Source organism: Trifolium pratense, linkage group LG2, assembly GCF_020283565.1.
Source record: "Trifolium pratense cultivar HEN17-A07 linkage group LG2, ARS_RC_1.1, whole genome shotgun sequence".
NCBI lineage: Eukaryota > Viridiplantae > Streptophyta > Magnoliopsida > Fabales > Fabaceae > Trifolium > Trifolium pratense.
The window spans coordinates 6884632-6903621 of NC_060060.1; the positions used below are offsets into that span (position 1 = coordinate 6884632).

General features: G+C 41.0%; 1 non-coding gene and 1 pseudogene across 1 annotated transcript; one reads left to right on the top strand and one right to left on the bottom strand.

Annotated features, from left to right (window-relative positions):
* Positions 1–8335: 8335 nt before the first annotated feature.
* LOC123904068 lies at positions 8336–13597 on the bottom strand (annotated as a pseudogene).
* Positions 13113–13219, top strand: LOC123911992. The gene has a single exon (XR_006810847.1). It is a non-coding gene; the product is annotated as a small nucleolar RNA R71 (small nucleolar RNA).
* Positions 13598–18990: the final 5393 nt, after the last annotated feature.

The following is an 18990-nucleotide window of genomic DNA, read 5'->3' on the forward strand; positions in this document are numbered from 1 at the left end:
TTGTTTGAGCTTTTCGGCATTCCAAGGTCGTGGAACTTCTTTCCCGTAAAGATCTTCCAAATAATAAGCACCGTTTTCGGTTTTGGCTCGAACACGATAAGGTCCCTCCCAATTTGCCGCGAGTTTACCTTCGCGAGAATCTTTTTGGTTGCGTCGGAGTACTAGTGTCCCAACGTCAAATTCTCGCTTGATGACCTTTTTGTCATGTCGTTTTGCTATTTTTTGTTTCAAAGTAGCTTCTCGGAGGGCCGCGCCTTCTCGGAGTTCCTCCAAAAGGTCGAGCTCCTCTCTGAGCATCTCGTGGTTGTCTTCCCCTTCGAGAGGTACTTCTGTTCGGAAGGAGGATGCTCCGGTTTCTACTGGAATTACGGCCTCTGTTCCGTACGTCAGTCGGAAGGGCGTTTCTCCCGTTGTAGAATGTGGAGTGGTTCGGTAAGACCAGAGTACGCTGTGTAGTTCTTCTGTCCATTTTCCCTTTGCTTCATCCAACCTTCTTTTGAGTCCTCGTAGTATAACCCTATTTGCAGCTTCGGCTTGGCCGTTCGTTTGAGGGTGTTCGACAGAGGTGAAATGTTGGGTTGTACCTATTTTCTCCATGAATTCTCGCACTTTCTTGTCTGTGAATTGAGTCCCGTTATCTGTAACGACAACTTGAGGGATCCCAAACCTCGCAAGTATATTGCGTTTGAAGAATCGTAACACGTTGAATGTTGTGATGTGGGCGAGAGGTTCGGCTTCGATCCATTTCGTGAAGTAGTCGACAGCCACTATTAAGTATTTATTTTGTCCTGCTGCCGTTGGAAACGGTCCTAAGAGGTCCATCCCCCACCAAGAAAACGGCCACGGGGATGATAGCGTCTTTAGCTCGTTTGGAGGGGCCAAGTGCATATCTCCGTGGCGTTGGCATTTGTCGCATTTTTTGACATGCTCTTTTGCGTCTGCTTGCATGGTAGGCCAATAGAATCCTGCTCGCAAGGCCTTTCTGGCCAAGGAGCGTCCACCGATGTGCTGACCGTTTATTCCTTCGTGGATCTCGCCAAGGATCGAGGCTACCTCGCTTTCCTCGACACACCTTAGCAGAGGGATGGAGAATCCTCGGCGGTACATTTTTCCATTTAGGATTACATATGCGCAGGCTCTTCTTTTTACCTTAGCCGCCTCTTTCTTATCAAGTGGGAGGTTTCCAGTGTTCAGAAATTCGAACACGGGTGTCATCCAGCTGTTGGCGTTGATCTCGCATATCAGGAATACCTCGGCGGATTTTACTATGCTTGGTTTGGATAGCGTTTCCTGAATAAGCGATTGATTTCCGCCTTTCTTTTTCTTAGTGCTTGCGAGCTTTGATAAGATATCTGCTCTTGCATTGTGTTCGCGAAGAACGTGCTTGATTTCGGTTTGTCTGAATTTGGTTAATTTTTCTTTGATCAAGTTTAAATATTCCGTGAGTCGCTCGTCTTTTGTTTGGTATTCCCCGGTTATTTGTGATGCAACGAGCTGTGAATCCGTGAATATCTTAATTTCCTCGGCTTCCATATCCTGAGCCAGCCTTAATCCTGCCAAGAAAGCTTCGTACTCGGCTTGGTTGTTTGTGGTTGGAAAGGCGAGCTCGAGTGAAACTTCTATGAGCGCTCCTTCACCGCTCTCGAGTATGATACCTGCGCCACTCCCTTGTGGATTTGAGGATCCATCTACGAAGATGGTCCATTTGTTTTTATCCGGGGTAGATGACGTGGTCATTTCGGCTATGAAGTCTGCTAGCACTTGGGCTTTTAAAGCCTTTCTGCTTTCGAAAAAGATTTCGAATTCGGACAACTCGAGCGACCATTTTAGCATTCGTCCTGTCATATCTGGCCTCGCGAGGAGTTGCTTAATTGGTTGATCAGTCCGGACAACGATGGAGTGAGCTAAGAAATAGTGTCTTAGTTTCCTCGCAGCCATGACTACTGCTAAGGCCGTTTTTTCAATCTGTAAATACCGGAGTTCTGGTCCTTGCAGAGCCTTACTCACGAAATAGACGGGTTTTTGCCCTTGCTCGGTTTCTCTTATGAGAACGGCGCTGATGGCCTCCGATGCTACGGCGAGATAAAGATATAATGTCTCCCCTTCGTTGGGTCGTGTTAGGACTGGAGGTTCGGATAGTGCTCGTTTTAAATGTTGTAGCGCATCCTCGCATTCCTTTGTCCATTCAAATGCGGATTCTTTTCGAAGTAATTTGAATAAAGGTAGCGCGTGTTGAGCGGATTTCGCGACAAAACGAGATAAGGCTGTGAGCATCCCGTTTAATGATTGGATTGATTTCTTTGAGTCCGGCGTAGGGAATTCAAAGAATGCTCTGCATTTATCGGGGTTAGCTTCGATTCCTCTTTCGGTTAAGTAAAACCCGAGGAATTTCCCAGCTTTTACGCCGAACGTGCATTTTTCAGGATTGAATCTCATGTTATACTTTCTCGCTTGGTCGAACACTCTTTTTAGATGGGCTGTATGATCGACTTCCTCTTCGGATTTGACGATCATATCATCCATATAAACTTCGAGCATGTCACCGATTTCATTATTGAAGACTTTGTTCATCATCCTTTGGTATGTGGCGCCTGCGTTTTTAAGCCCGAAAGGCATTACGTTGTAATAATAATTACCGGATTCGGTCATAAACGCTGTTTTCTTTTTATCGATTTCAGCCATTTTTATTTGATTATAACCCGAGTACACATCCATAAACGATAGTAATTTAAATCCTGATGAATTATCTACTAATTTGTCTATGTTAGGTAAAGGGTAAGCGTCTTTAGGGCAAGCCCTATTAAGATCGGTATAATCAACACACATGCGCCATTTTCCATTCGATTTCTTAACAAGTACAACATTGGATAGCCAGGTGGTATACCTAGCTTCCGAAATGAAATTTGCCTCGAGGAGGTCTTTTACAGCTTTTTCGGCAGCCTCCGCCTTTTCGGGAGACTGCTTCCTACGCCGCTGAACAACGGCACTAGCCCTAGGATCTAAAGTCAACTGGTGACAAGCGACCTCAGGGTCGATACCAGGCATCTCTGCAGCGCTCCAGGCGAACAGTTCAGCATTGTCCTTAAGGCAGGCGATCAGCTGCTTTTTGACCAAGTCAGGGAGTCCAGTTCCAATCTTGATCCCTTTGAGGGGGTCTTCGCCCAAGGGCACCAGTTCGAAATCTCCGTCCGGGATGGGGCGGTAGATTTTCTTTTCAGCATCGGCGAGGTCCTTCTGTTTTTCTTCTTGATGCTCCTTTTTTGTGAGTCGAGCATCGATATCGATGGAACCTCCAATAGTGTTTACCCCCGGATTTTTCTTTTCAGTTTTCTTGGGGGTTGCCACGGTGCTCAGATTCTTCGCTACAGCCTCGAAGCATCTCCTCGCAGCAGCTATGTCGCCATTGATGGTGGCGACCTGGCCGTCCAGTGTGTAGTATTTCAGCTTTAAGTGAACAGTGGACGATACAGCAAATAGCTCCGCTAAAGTAGTTCTGCCGATGATGCAGTTGTACAGCGAGGGACAGTCGACGACCATGAATTGCGTCCTCACGGATTTCATAGCCTTTTCCTCGCCGAAGGTGACGATGAGGTCCACGTATCCCCAAGGTTTGGTAGTCGACCCATTGAACCCCTGAAGGTCGGGTCCTACATATGGAACCAAGTTCTTCTCCGACAGCTGTAGAGTTTTGAACAGCCCCGAGTACATTACGTCGCACGAGCTCCCCTGATCTACGAGGATGCGGTGGACGTCGAAGTTCGCCATACGAGCCCTTACCAATAGTGGTATCTGATAATTTGGTGAGCCCCCAGGAACTTCTGATTTGTAGAAGGCTAGCGGGATGGAACCTCCAATAGGTTTGGTGACGGTGATGGGAGTCACCGAGCAAACATTCTCCAGCTCATCGAACTTTCTTTTCACCGATCCGAGGGTGATTTTGTTTAGCCCTCTGTTGCGATATTTCTGCAAGTGCACAGACTTATCGTGTAGTTATAAAAGATTATCGATCCCACAGGGACTATTAGTTAATATTTCGCTTATGTTTTCAATATAATGTAAGGTTAAGGCTAATAATAATTAAAAAGGGGTTTGTAAAATAATTACCTAGAAATAAAATAATTAAGTTAAATAACAGTGACTAGTAAGAATTGGTTTTAAATAAGTTGGATTTTAACTAACTGGAATGTTACTTTAGGTACTTCAATGGGTTCGGTAATAAACACTATGTTTTGAAAAGTTTAGTCTTTTTAAAATTGATTTAAAAATACTCGTCTCACACTTTCGCGCTATTGAGTTATATTATATAATGATAGAATAAATGTATCACTTTCGCTATAACATTTACTTATAAAAATATTGTTTGGAAATCAATTAAATTTTACTAAAAGGGTCTAGTTTTCATAAAACGATATTAGTTTAAAAATATAGAACTCATGTCATCACACTATTGGACTATATTATATTATATAAATAAGATGTTTTGCTATCGCTCAATCATTAATTCATAAAATACTTTTTGAAAACTAATATAATTTAATTAACCTTAAAGAGCTGTCGCGATATTAAAGTTAATGTTCAGTTTTTACTATCTAGTATAAATTTCAAACAATCGTTCTGTTAATTCATACTTTAATTAATTTTCACTGATCGTGCAAAATTATAATCTATTGTTTATTTAAAAACTGAAACAGAAAACTAGACTTGAAAATTTAGTTCACAGTTTAATTACCGAACTCATATCAGACACCTATTTCACATACCAGTTATATTAAATTAGTTGGACATAATTACAAATAAAGGCATGATATAACAATAGTAGTTACGGAAAAAAGAAAACATAGATATAGATACTGCAATTTATTGGTGCTGGAAAATTAAAGAACATGCAATAACAGTAGCAAATAAAACAAGACAGGAATTAAAATAATTAAAGTAAGCAGTAACTGGAATTTGGAAAATAAAACCAAATATATTGATTAATGTAACTTACAGAACCGAAACTGGAATTGAACAGGAAACAAAGGACAAGCTGTAGCTCTCAACACGTAAAGCAGTAAACTTAATTCTAAGAATTTAAAATAAGTGTTTTTTTTCTTTTTCTCTTAAGCTCTAACTTGTCGTCGTGTCCGATCCTCAATTCATTCTGAATGCATTTATATATAGGCTGTGAGTGAGGAGTTGAAGTCCTCCTTTTTCTCCTTTCAGTTCCTTTACTTTCTCCCCACGATTCGTAACTGATTTCATTCAACGAAGATAAGGATTCAACGAAGATGAGGACTGATATTTTTTCCTGAAGAATCGCTCACGACTGGCGCCACGTAACACATGACTGACGCCATGTGTTGTTTAATATTTTTGCATGTGCTCCTTTAATTTAGGTGTGGCTGGCGCCACAATATGCATGGCTGGCGCCATGATTTGTGCACCAAAATTGCATGGCTGGCGCCTTGATTCATGTGGCTGGCGCCACTTCTCTTGCTTTGTGGCCGGCGCCATAGTTGTGTGGCCGGCACTGCTGGCCTCAACTGTGGGCTGGCCCACTTATTTTGTTTCTTTGTATTTTTTTTTGGTCTCGGTACATATCTGTAAGTTTCATAAAAAAACAATAATTATTTTATTAATACTAGGATAATTTAGACAAAAATATTAAGATACTTAGGGAAATAATATTGATAAAATAGTGCATTTTTCGGTGTTATCAAACTCCCCTAAACTTGAACCATTGCTTGTCCTCAAGCAAAAAGATATAACATTTAGTGATAGAGAAAACAAAACTAAAGACATCCTCAAAGCCACTTATTTAATTTCTACCGAATCATTCAAATCTGCTTGTTTATCCCTACTAAAGATATCATGGAAACACAAACCAAAAGTGATCATGAATTTCTTCCTTATATAGACCGTTCCGATATATTTTGCCATTACCCGAACTTAACTTTCGTTTCTTCTTTCGTCATCCCCTTTTTACCCGTGGTAATCACATTAAGCCCGTTATCTATTCACACACACATGATAGCGAACCTGTTAGTGATTATGATTCGATTCTTTTTTTTTTTTTTTTTTTTTTTCATTTATTTTTCTATTTCAACCAATGATAGTTTTGCATCTTTTAGGTGTTTCGCAGTTGGGCTAAATGACCGGGTGAGAGTCACCTAACTTAGAATGCGTAGTCCCTTTTAGATTTATACTATCTTTATACATATATTTTTTTCGAAATCATTCACTTATTTTCGTCGATTCTACTACTTAGATAGTGATCGTAGATGGTGCCGACTACCACTGGGTTTACTCAAGAATTAGTAAAGTTTAAGAAATTTAAATTCGGGATTTGGCAAGTATCGAAATTGATCTACATAACTAAGAAATTTATGGTGTTAAAATGATATAGCTAGTAGGAAAACATACTGATAAGAGGATTTAGTTTAATTACGTCAATGACTTAGGAACATCTAAAGTGCATTGTTTCTAAAAATTTTTTGTTATGGCTCAAGATTGGAAAAAATTTAAAATAACCCGAAAAAATTTATTTGCAAAAAGGGAAATTGGACTAAAATAAAATAAGACTGAAAAGTAGAAAATAAAAACAGTAAAGTCCTCCCCTAAACTTAAATCCAACATTGTCCCCAATGTTATGACTTAAAAGAAGGAGAGGAACGTGAAACCTGGGATTATTATCAAGTCACGGTGGAGGTTGTTGGTATCTTTGAAAGTTGTCAAACTGCATCCTTAATTCGCTTATGCCATAAATGACGCGATCAAGTTGTTGTTGACGTTGTGCCTCCACCGTATCCCATTGGTCAAAACGGCCCTGAATTTGTTGTTGATTTTGTAGAATTTGATTTTGTTGAATTTGCATTGCGTTAATTTGTCCCATCATCTCCGTTTGTTGTTGATGCATGGCATAAACGAGGCTGTCGCGTTCGTCCATGGTGTTTTGGCGAGATGATGAACTACCTGCAAAAGTGTTAGGAAAATATGTGGTGTGTGCAGGTGGGACAAAATTATGGCTCCCACCAGCGGCAACATTATCAGTAATGTGCGTGGGAGCCTGATCAGGCATGGGCTTGTCATTAGTATTATAAAGGAGGTTTGCAGGTGTGTAAAAGAAAAGTGGTGGTTCTGGTGGCTCTGGGTCATTAAGAATGTAGTAAAATGGCGGTGTTTCGGGGTCAGTTTCATCTTGTCTCTCCAAGTTATAGAGCCAGTTCTTTTTATCGTGTACACTAGTTTTGGTATTGTACGGCAGAGTGAATTCATGAACAGGCTCAAGGTTGATCAATAACTGGAAAGTATCAGGGCCAAGGTTTCCAATCAGGTGGTTGTTGAAGCAATATTCAATTCCCATGGGTTCTACTCCTATAGAGAGGTCAATCTGTGACAGGGGGGTGTAGAGGTCTAAGGCTCTAGCTATGATGGTGACAAAACCACCAATGCCTATGTGGCGAGTTGGGTCTTTGGTGAATTTGGCTAAGCTGTCAAGTAGGAAGGATGCAGCATTGAGTGGTCGACTTTGTGATCCACAAAACATTATGAACAGTTCTTCCCTGCTGACGGTTGTGACGTTGGGGGGTTTTCCAAAGAAAGTGTGAGCAATAATCATGTGGAAATATCTTATTGCCGGGTTATGGATGGCTGTGCTTAGTCTTTCATCGGGGGGTGAGTTAGGGTTACCCGAAATGCTGCCCCAGAAGCGTTGAAGCTCACTTTCCATAAAAGTATCTTCTTGTATCTTGGTGAAAGCATCTGGGCCACAAGGCACTCCTAGGTATTCAGCTATTTCTCGGGTGGTAAGATGGTAGGATTTTCCGAACAATCTAAAACTGACAAGACCTCCATGTATGGGATTTCCACGTGTCGGCTCATACCTAAATGCACTCAGGAATTCCAGAGTCAGATTTCGGTAGGTGGGTGGGTTGGAAAAAGTGAAGCGGTCCCAACCTAGTTGGTTAATCAAGAATCTCACGCTCTCAGAAATTCCTAAAGCTACTAAGGCGTAACTGTCTGGAAAAGCATGGAATGATGTCACTCGGTGGGAAAGGTCTTCGTAACGCTGCTTCTGTGTGGCGCTTCTGAACTTAACTATCATTTTGTCCTCCATTTCGTTTTTTCTTTCTTTTTTTTATTTAAAATTAACTCAATATCTGCTATATCCAGGAGAAAAAACAATCAAAAAGGTTAGTGCTGATCAACAAAATATGTGAATTAAAGTATAAAAATTAAAAATATAAAAATATTAAAGTATAAGAAATAAAATAATAAAAAATATAAACATGGGTTGCCTCCCATGCAGCGCTTCATTTAATGTCGGTAGCTTGACAATAATTCGGGCAGACGTCTAGGTTTCAGGTGGGAGATCATCTAACTTTAAACTTGAGTAGTGATCTCTATCGTTAGGGAAATAGTAATGTTTTAAACGTTGCCCATTAACAATGAATGTCTCGTTTGATCCGTTCTTGACTTCTACGGCCCCATTTTTAAAAACTCTAGTTATTTTAAATGGTCCTGACCATCTGGAACGTAGTTTTCCAGGAAATAATCTTAGCCTAGAGTTGAAGAGAAGTACAAGTTCCCCTTCCTTGAATTCTTTTCTCAATATATGCCCGTCATGCCATTTTTTAGTTCTTTCTTTGTAAATCTTGGCATTCTCGTAAGCATCTAGTCTAAGTTCCTCTAGTTCATGTAATTCTAAAATCCTTTTTCTTCCGGCAGCTTGGTAATCCATATTAAGGGCTTTAACTGCCCAATAGGCCTTATGTTCTAATTCTACCGGCAAGTGACATGACTTTCCATAGACGAGTCTAAATGGGGTGGTCCCTATTGGTGTTTTGTAGGCTGTTCTATATGCCCATAGAGCATCATCAAGCTTTGCGGCCCAATCCTTTCTAGAAGTGGAAACAGTTTTTTCAAGGATTGATTTGATTTCTCTATTAGAGACTTCAACCTGGCCGCTTGTTTGTGGATGGTATGGTGTGGCAACTCGGTGTTTCACTCCACATTTTTTTAATAAATTCTCTAATTGTTTTGATATGAAGTGAGATCCGCCATCACTTATAACTAACCTGGGGACTCCAAACCTAGGGAAAATGATTTTCTTAAACAACTTAGTGACTACTCGCGCATCATTTGTAGGTGAGGCTATAGCCTCTATCCATTTTGACACATAATCTACAGCTACGAGTATGAATTTGTTGCCCAAGGAGGATGGAAAAGGTCCCATAAAATCTATTCCCCAAACATCGAAGATTTCTACTTCTAGGATGTTTGTGAGTGGCATTTCGTTTCTTCTTGAGATGTTTCCTGTACGCTGACATTGGTCACATTTTGCAATAAACGTGTGAACATCTTTAAAAAGGTTAGGCCAATAGAGGCCGGCTTGTAGAATTTTATAAGCGGTTTTAGAAGTGCTTGCGTGCCCTCCATAAGGTGAGGAATGACAATGGGTAATGACACTCTCCATTTCTTCTTCGGGGATGCATCGACGAAAAATTCCGTCGACGCCTCTTTTAAATAAAAGGGGCTCGTCCCAATAGAATTGTTTAACATTATGGAAGAATTTCTTCTTTTGTTGATAAGATAATTCAGGAGGTATTATTCCGGCAGCTATGTAGTTAACATAATCAGCATACCAGGGGGCTGTAGTTTGGACTAGAGCGGTTTCTATTTCTTCCTTGCCAGCTTTTTCTTCGCCGAAGGAGAAATCTAATTGAGCGATCAGTCTATCACAAGGGAAGTCATCGTTAATTGGGATATGTTCTTTCCTAATATCATCTAGTCTAGATAGGTGGTCTGCTACCGTATTTTCTATGCCTTTCTTATCTTTGATTTCTAGGTCGAACTCTTGTAGCAGCAGTATCCATCTTAGCAGTCTTGGTTTTGCATCTTTTTTACTCATAAGATATCGGATTGCTGCGTGATCGGTGTAAATGATGATTTTAGATCCCACCAAATATGAGCGGAATTTGTCGATTGCAAATACGACAGCTAAGAGTTCTTTTTCGGTGGTAGCATAGTTTAGTTGTGCCGCATCTAGAGTTCTACTTGCATAGTAGATAGCGTGTAGCTTTTTATCCTTTCTTTGTCCTAGAACGGCTCCTACGGCGTAATCGCTGGCGTCACACATAATCTCGAATGGTTCACTCCAATCAGGAGGTTGCATTATAGGTGCGGAAATCAAGGCTTGCTTGAGGAGTTGGAATGCTTCCATACATTTGTCGTCAAAGATGAATTCGGCGTCTTTCATTAAAAGGCCGGTTAAGGGTTTAGTTATTTTAGAGAAGTCTTTTATGAATCGCCGATAGAAACCTGCGTGTCCTAAAAAACTTCTTATGTCTCTAATGGTTTTGGGAGGTTGAAGGTTTTCTATTACTTCGATTTTAGCTTTGTCCACTTCTATTCCTCTATTAGAAACTATATGTCCTAACACTAATCCTTCACGGACCATGAAATGGCATTTTTCCCAATTTAGTACTAGGTTGACTTTAACACATCTTTGTAATACCATTTCTAAATTAGCGAGACATCCCTCAAAACTTTCCCCATAAACAGAAAAGTCATCCATGAATACTTCCATTATATTGTTTATAAAATCTGCGAATATCGCCATCATACATCGTTGGAAAGTAGCAGGGGCATTACACAATCCAAAAGGCATACGTCTATAGGCAAAGGTACCTACAGGACATGTGAAGGTGGTCTTCTCTTGGTCGTCGGGGTGTATTGGGATTTGGAAAAATCCAGAGTATCCATCTAAATAGCAGAAATAGGAGTGTTTAGCTAGACGCTCGAGCATTTGGTCAATGAAAGGTAGAGGAAAATGATCTTTCCGAGTGGCTTTGTTTAATTTTCTATAGTCGATGCACATTCTATATCCTGATTCCACTCGCTTAGGTACAGATTCTCCCTTCTCGTTTTTGACTACTGTTAGTCCTCCTTTCTTTGGTACTACATGAACAGGGCTGACCCATTTGCTATCAGATATTTGATATATTATGCCTGCGTCTAAAAGTTTCAGCACTTCTTTCTTAACTACTTCGCTTAAGATAGGGTTTATCCTTCTTTGGTGTTCTCTCGAAGCCTTTGCATCTTCTTCTAATAAGATTCGGTGCATGCACACAGAGGGACTAATCCCCTTTAAGTTTGAGATGTTGTAACCTAAGGCAGAAGGATATTTTCTTAAGACATCTAATAATTTTTCCGTTTCTATCGGGTCTAGGTCAGCGTTCACTATGACTGGGCGACTCATATTTTCGTCTAGATATTCATACCTAAGGTTCTTAGGTAGCGGTTTGAGTTCCAGAGAGAGTTGTTTAGGTTCAAGCGTGGAATTAGGTCCGAATGGAGGTTCTTCTCTCAGGTTATCTTCTACACTAAGTTTTAGTGAAGCTTGTACTTCATCTCTAGGAGGTTCTAGGATTTCTATTTCTTGAGGTAGTTCTTTCTCTATTTCCTTAACACACTCATCATTTATGTCTATGGCATAGCAAGTGTCTTCGACAGCTGGTGTTTGCATGAATTTAGAAAGAATAAATTCAATTTTCTCTTCGCCTACTTCTAATGTAAGTTTTCCTCGCTTAACGTCTATTATTGCTCCTGCAGTGGCTAGGAATGGTCTTCCTAAAAGGATTGGAATACATGAATCTTCCGTAATGTCCATTACTACAAAGTCAGTAGGGATATATAGTTGGCCAATTTTTACTGGAATATTTTCTAGGATACCTACAGGGTATTTAACTGAACGGTCTGCTAGTTGAAGAGACATCCTGGTAGGTTTTAGATCACTCAATTTTAACTTTTTGCTGATTGAGAGGGGCATGAGACTAACACTTGCTCCTAAGTCGCATAGTGCCTTATCTATTACGTAGTTGCCTATTACGCAGGGAATTGAAAAACTTCCTGGGTCTTTAAGTTTAGGTGGCATTTTGTTTTGGAATATGGCACTACATTCTTCGGTAAGTGCGACTGTACTATCCTCGTCTAATTTCCTCTTGTTTGATAAAATTTCTTTAAGAAATTTTGAGTATGTGGGCATTTGCGTTATTGCTTCCGAGAAAGGTATGGTTATGTTTAGTTGCTTCAGAAGTTCTACAAATTTCTTAAAATGTCCTTCAGTTTTAGTCTTAGCTAATCTTTGAGGAAAAGGGATAGGTGTTTTGTAAACAGGTGGTGCAGCAGGTGTAAGCTTTTTAGTTGTCCCCTCCTTATCTCCTAATTGGGGATTTTCGGATTCTCTCTCAGGCTCTTTTGGTGGTTCACTACTCTCGGCTTCCTTGTTGGTTATCTTAGCGCTTTCTGAGTTTTTTACTCCAGAATCGGGTGGTCCTTGCAACTCCTTTCCACTTCTTGTGATTATAGCATGTATGGCATTCGCATGCCCTTTGGGATTAGGCTCAGGTTGTCCTGGAAATGTGCCAGCTGGAGCGGCAATAGTTGCTTGTTGTTGTGCCACCTGGGAAATCTGTGTTTCTAGCATTTTGTTATGGGTGGCTAGGGCATCTACCTTAGTTGCTAATTGTTTTACCAACTCATTAGTGTGAATGTTTTGGTTTAAGAATTTTTCCATCATAATATCGAAGTTAGACTTCCTTGGTGGATAAGGTGCGGCTGGTTGTGCTCCTTGCTTTTGGTAACCTGGAGGTGCTTGAGTAGGATTGAGTGTATTATTGTTCCTATAAGATAAGTTAGGATGGTTCTTATAGCCAGGATTATAGTTATTGGACAGAGCGGCATAGTGTACTTGGTCGAGTCCGGCTAATATAGCACAATCAGATGATACATGACCAGGGACTCCACATACTTCGCAATTTGGTTGGATTGCAGCTACGGTGGATGTGGTTGGCAGGGTTAAACTCTCCAACTTTTGAGTAAGGGCTTCTACTTTGGCGTTGACATGGTCTATGCCACTTACTTCGTACATACCGCCTTTTGTTTGGGATTTCTCTATAGCAGCGCGTTCGCTTCCCCATTGATAATGGTTTTGGGCCATGTTTTCTATAAGCTGGGTGGCTTCTTGGTATGGTTTATCCATCAGTGCTCCGCCGGCGGCTGCATCTATGGTTAGTCTTGTGTTATAAAGCAGCCCATTATAGAAGGTATGGATTATGAGCCATTGTTCTAGACCATGGTGTGGACAGAGTCTCATCATGTCCTTGTATCTTTCCCAAGCTTCGAAGAGTGATTCTCCATCTTTTTGCCTAAATCCGTTGATTTGGGCTCTTAGCATAGCTGTCTTACTTGGCGGGAAATATCTAGCCAAGAATTGCTTCTTCAGTTCGTTCCATGTAGTGATGGAGTTCGAAGGTAGAGCTTGGAGCCAAGCTCTAGCTCTGTCTCTTAAAGAGAACGGGAAAAGACGGAGTCGTATTGCTTCGGGTTCGACACCATTGGCTTTGATCGTGTCTGCGTACTGCACAAACACTGATAAATGGAGGTTAGGATCCTCCGTAGGGGAACCAGAGAACTGGTTTTGTTGCACGATTTGCAACAAAGCGGGTTTCAACTCGAAGTTTCTTGCTTCGATGTTAGGGGGCGCGATGCTCGAATGCGGTTCTTCTTCGGAAGGAACGGCGTAGTCCCTAAGAGGACGTGCGTTGTTAGCCATGGGTATGAGGTTTTGAAGTTCGCGGATTCGACGTTTAAAATGAATAAAACGTTCTATTTCGGGTATAGGTTGTTGTAATGGTTCCTCGGAGTTACGAGTATTGGGCATACAATATAAGAAAAAGGGTTGCCTTAATCGTCACAAATTAAAAACTAATTAGCGAAAATTGACTAAATTAGTCCCCGGCAACGGCGCCAAAAACTTGTTGCGATATTTCTGCAAGTGCACAGACTTATCGTGTAGTTATAAAAGATTATCGATCCCACAGGGACTATTAGTTAATATTTCGCTTATGTTTTCAATATAATGTAAGGTTAAGGCTAATAATAATTAAAAAGGGGTTTGTAAAATAATTACCTAGAAATAAAATAATTAAGTTAAATAACAGTGACTAGTAAGAATTGGTTTTAAATAAGTTGGATTTTAACTAACTGGAATGTTACTTTAGGTACTTCAATGGGTTCGGTAATAAACACTATGTTTTGAAAAGTTTAGTCTTTTTAAAATTGATTTAAAAATACTCGTCTCACACTTTCGCGCTATTGAGTTATATTATATAATGATAGAATAAATGTATCACTTTCGCTATAACATTTACTTATAAAAATATTGTTTGGAAATCAATTAAATTTTACTAAAAGGGTCTAGTTTTCATAAAACGATATTAGTTTAAAAATATAGAACTCATGTCATCACACTATTGGACTATATTATATTATATAAATAAGATGTTTTGCTATCGCTCAATCATTAATTCATAAAATACTTTTTGAAAACTAATATAATTTAATTAACCTTAAAGAGCTGTCGCGATATTAAAGTTAATGTTCAGTTTTTACTATCTAGTATAAATTTCAAACAATCGTTCTGTTAATTCATACTTTAATTAATTTTCACTGATCGTGCAAAATTATAATCTATTGTTTATTTAAAAACTGAAACAGAAAACTAGACTTGAAAATTTAGTTCACAGTTTAATTACCGAACTCATATCAGACACCTATTTCACATACCAGTTATATTAAATTAGTTGGACATAATTACAAATAAAGGCATGATATAACAATAGTAGTTACGGAAAAAAGAAAACATAGATATAGATACTGCAATTTATTGGTGCTGGAAAATTAAAGAACATGCAATAACAGTAGCAAATAAAACAAGACAGGAATTAAAATAATTAAAGTAAGCAGTAACTGGAATTTGGAAAATAAAACCAAATATATTGATTAATGTAACTTACAGAACCGAAACTGGAATTGAACAGGAAACAAAGGACAAGCTGTAGCTCTCAACACGTAAAGCAGTAAACTTAATTCTAAGAATTTAAAATAAGTGTTTTTTTTCTTTTTCTCTTAAGCTCTAACTTGTCGTCGTGTCCGATCCTCAATTCATTCTGAATGCATTTATATATAGGCTGTGAGTGAGGAGTTGAAGTCCTCCTTTTTCTCCTTTCAGTTCCTTTACTTTCTCCCCACGATTCGTAACTGATTTCATTCAACGAAGATAAGGATTCAACGAAGATGAGGACTGATATTTTTTCCTGAAGAATCGCTCACGACTGGCGCCACGTAACACATGACTGACGCCATGTGTTGTTTAATATTTTTGCATGTGCTCCTTTAATTTAGGTGTGGCTGGCGCCACAATATGCATGGCTGGCGCCATGATTTGTGCACCAAAATTGCATGGCTGGCGCCTTGATTCATGTGGCTGGCGCCACTTCTCTTGCTTTGTGGCCGGCGCCATAGTTGTGTGGCCGGCACTGCTGGCCTCAACTGTGGGCTGGCCCACTTGTTTTGTTTCTTTGTATTTTTTTTTGGTCTCGGTACATATCTGTAAGTTTCATAAAAAAACAATAATTATTTTATTAATACTAGGATAATTTAGACAAAAATATTAAGATACTTAGGGAAATAATATTGATAAAATAGTGCATTTTTCGGTGTTATCACCCTCCACCTGTTATCACCAGTGCTTTTGGGAAATTTTCCCACGAGCCGTTCAGGTGGGCGTTGAAATGCCTCAGGAGCGCTCCCTCGTCTGACCCCGGGGATGGGAGTGGAATTTCAGGTGTTGAGATGGCAAGCGCCTGAGGGACGATGCCTCTGTTTTCCTGCTCGGGAACATCAATGGCCATTGCGACCTCTTGAGGCTCCCGCCTTTGTTGTTGTTGTTGTTGTTGTTGTGCTTGTTCATCGTTCTGAACATATCTTCGGGCATAGCCCTTTTGTATCAGAATCTCGATGGCATCTTTCAAGTGGACACAGTCCTCAGTGACGTGTCCGTGGCTTTTATGATAGCGACAAAATTTCGTCCTATCAGTATTTGCCTTCATGGGCTGCTGTCTTGGGAAGTGGATCCCAGCCTTTTTGAAGTCCGCAGCGGAGACTTCGGCAAAAATGCGATCTCTTGACGCATTCAGTGGAGTATATGTTGTGAATTTTCCCCGAGGAGGTTTGGAATCTTTGATCCTTTCCTCCCTTTGCTTTTTGTTACCTCTTCGCGAGGTTCCAGCTTCATCTTTCTCGTGGTTCCTGATTTTTTCTTGACCTTTAGGCCTTCTTAGATCTTTGGCCCTTTGTTTTTCCTCGTAGGCAATGTAATTCTTCGCCTTTTCGAAGAATGCATCCAGCGTTTTTGGCTCTTCGATACCGACAGCCTTAGCAAAGTCGCTGTCCGGATGTAGTCCCCTGTCGAGGAGATACAGCTTCATGCCCTCCTCGACCTTCACTTCTACGGCTGCTTTGTTGAACCGTTCGAGGTAGGCCCTTAGAGGCTCGTTCTCGCCTTGGATAATGGCCTCGAGGGTTGCTTCAGTTTTTGGGTGACGCCTCGAGGAAGTGAAGTGAGCCCGGAAGCGGGCGCACAGGTCCGACCAAGAGTCTATGGATCCTGGCGCCAAGCTCTTGTACCAAGCCATAGCGCCTTTCCTCAGAGTTGTGGGAAAGAGCTTACACTTAATAGAGCCTCGTACATTTCTGTACTCGAGGAGAGCTTCAAGATTTTCGATGTGCTCGTCCGGGTCTGTCGAGCCATCGTAGGTATCCATTACCGGTGGTTTCTCGAGTCCGACCGGTAGGGGGAGTTCTCGGATTCTTCGGGAGAGGGGGCCTTGGTGACTGTCCCTCTCTTCCGGGGATCGGTTCCTTTGGCGGCGAGGAGGGTTGTCCCTTCTAGGGGAATGTCTTCTCGGCGGGGTGGAGTTTCGAGATATAGCCTCGTTTCTCCTTGGGCTCGACCTCCTTTCGCTTCTGTGGCGAGGTGGTGAGCGAGATCTGGAGTAGGTTCTGCTCCTCACTGGTGTGGGTGAACGGCGAGCTGGGCGAGCTTGCGCCGTGATCCTCGACTCGGCAATTGCGTCGATGCGACGGCTTTGTTGCTCGAGCCTTTGATTCTGCTGCTCGAATCGCTGGTTCTGCTGCAGCAGTAAGTCCGACTGGCGGTTGATTGCATTGACCAGCGCAGCCATCATTTCTTGCATGGGGACGCCCGGAGGGATAGCCACTGCCGGAGTCGCCTGTGGCGGGGTAGCCACAGGGATCTGCGGTTCTTCTGGGTTGTAGGGCTCGTAATGCGCGTCTTGCCCTCCCTGGCCATCTTCCGTTACGGAGGCGAATTGGCCGTCCCCTGGGTGGTACGCCGCGTAGTCCATCGGTGATCCATGGTTTTCCGCCACGTGCTCCGGGATTTGATGGTTGTTAACGCCAGCCATTGGTCGTGAAGAAGGTGTTTCGAAGGAAGTTTTTTAGTTTTTGGTTTGAATAAACAGGGAAACTATTGTTCCCACAGACGGCGCCACTGATCGTGTAGACCAGAATGATGCGACTTCGCCGGCGTTTGCGGTGGTTGAAAGCGTTGAGACCCCTGTTGAAACGGAGGGGGGTTGTGTACCTGCAGGCACTCCGACGCTCAAGTCAGTATGTGTGTAAGGTTTTCTAAGCTATATGAAATGCGTACCTTGCAAATGAAGTGGAGATGCATATATATAGCCCCCAGCGCTGGGCTAAGGCCCTTGATGGCATTAATGGCCATCAAGTGGCTGCCGGAAAACGGCTTGGAGGCCTTGATGTGCAGTAAATGCTCATCATTCCGGTTTACGGCCGTTACAATACGCATGGGTATCTGACCGGTAGGACGTGCTCGGATGGTATATGTGTTCGACACCCTCTGATGCTCGAGCTCTAAGCTCGGCCCAGAACAATTGTCATGTAAAATTTTATTATTTTTTTAAATATTCAAAAGCAAATGGACATGGATCCACGTTATCTGTTTTGCAACCCACCACTCCAACCTTCTCCTCTCCATACATGCGTCATTCTTCTCTATTGCAATTAAGCACAACGTTTGTTCTTCCCAACGTCATAGAAGCCATGTGATGATAGTCAATTATATGATATTTTTAGTAGTAATTTAGAGTAGTTTTAATAGCAATTGAAGCCCAAAAGCAAGCAAATACCTGGAAAAGTGAAGTTACTTGGCCCAGAGCAAGAAAAGTGGAAAAAACAGCAAAAAAAAAGGCAAAAAAATAATTGAAGCCCATAGCGCTTGGCGCGAGCAGGGGTGTTAAGAAATCCCACATCGGTTGCGATATGGTCTGACTAAGTGTTTCTAAACTAGAGGCAATCATCACTTTACAAGTCAGTTTTGTAAGGATGAGTTAGACCGAACTCAAATTCTAAGAGCTTAGAAATCAAGGGATGAGGTATTTGTTGCGGCTATGACAAAAAATACCTTCCCCCTCCCCTTGATTTCTATTGGAGCACGACCACCAGATACCTACCCCTTCGTCATTCCTCTGCATATTCAAAGCTTAAATTAGGCTAATAGGCTTCTTTGTTCTTTGAAAATAGCCTAGTTCATCATTGACCCCCAACTCAAATCAGTTTATAAAGATGCAGTGTTGCTTCTTCGTATTTTTTGCAATCTGATTGACTCATGCATCAAAGAAAGTTGCCTGCCGCTACCGCCTTCCATCCATTGTCAAATTTCGATCCGAATAGTGCTTTTCAGTGGTGTTGGTTCTATTGCTCGGGGCATTATACTGTTTATGGTTGCCCGTGTTGATCCTGTTGCTAAGATGAAATTGTATGTTGCCACTATTTGGTTCTAATTTGTGTTGATTCATTGTTGAAATAATGTTACTATTCAAATTAAATAAATAAAAAACGACATGACAAAATGGTAAAATTCAATTGGATGTCTATGTAATGTAAACTTTTACACGGTCTATTTATATTTTAATTTTTGTGAAATTATGTTAATTTGTGTAATAGTTATAATTTTAGTTATAGTTTTTATTCCATAATCTATTACTAATATATAATATATTAAAATCGATTACCACTAAAGTTACTAATTTATCCTTATTGCATTTAATCACGTTGCAAATT